Source organism: Penaeus monodon, chromosome 24 (assembly GCF_015228065.2).
Source record: "Penaeus monodon isolate SGIC_2016 chromosome 24, NSTDA_Pmon_1, whole genome shotgun sequence".
Lineage (NCBI taxonomy): Eukaryota > Metazoa > Arthropoda > Malacostraca > Decapoda > Penaeidae > Penaeus > Penaeus monodon.
Genome location: NC_051409.1, coordinates 11,253,414 through 11,254,227, shown reverse-complemented (window position 1 = coordinate 11,254,227; position 814 = coordinate 11,253,414). Strand labels below are relative to the sequence as shown.

At 36.6% G+C, this 814-nt stretch overlaps 1 protein-coding gene across 1 annotated transcript in view; it reads right to left on the bottom strand.

Moving 5' to 3' along the window:
* Window positions 1-814, bottom strand: part of LOC119588567 (mitochondrial glycine transporter A-like) — a gene marked incomplete in the record, with an annotated part of 18,729 nt that overhangs the window by 4,144 nt on the left and 13,771 nt on the right.

The following is an 814-nucleotide window of genomic DNA, read 5'->3' as shown; positions in this document are numbered from 1 at the left end:
AGCTTCGAGACTATAATCACCTTTTAAACGATAAATATAAGAAAAACAGAGATAATTAGGGGAATTGGAGAAAAAAAAGAAGACACATTGAGAGCAGGGAATAAAAAAGAGAATCTGAAGCAGAAACAGAAAAAGGACTGACAGACATTCAATGTCACATCAACCGCACCTACAGGGTTATTTAATATAAATCAATGAGTAATAACAGATAACGAGCTACGAGAACCACTACTTCTGATGAAAAACAACTATATATACACGTCGGCAGCTGTGACTAGTCGCACACCTGCATCTCTTTCCAGCAGATATTTTGACAAACGTCATATTGCGCCACAGCCGAGCCTAGTTGGCAGTTGGGTGCTGAGAGTGTAACTCTGCTGCATGCCAATTTTACAGTTTATTGCGCAAAAAATGTGAAAAAAAATGGCATGAGCGTATAAACATGCGAGCTAATATAGAGAGATGGTTGTGTGTTTGTGTATAAACACATGCATACAAACAATGAAGTTTATTTCGAAATACATGAAAATGTTCTCAAAGAGATGGAGATGAGAAAAATATAATAACCAAAATACTCATGAAAGCGCGCATCTGATTGCGGACACGTAATCATTTTTGAGAAAAAAGGTATATCTTGAGCCGTATTGTCCCCAAACTGATAGTCTCCAGGCTTGTGTGATGGCAAATTGTAGGATAACTACCTACGTCAGCAGTCACGTGCTTCAATTCCAAATATGTTACATGCACTTTATCACATATCGTATGGTATATTTATGGATAGTTTTTGTCACTGATTGTTACAATAAATAAATAA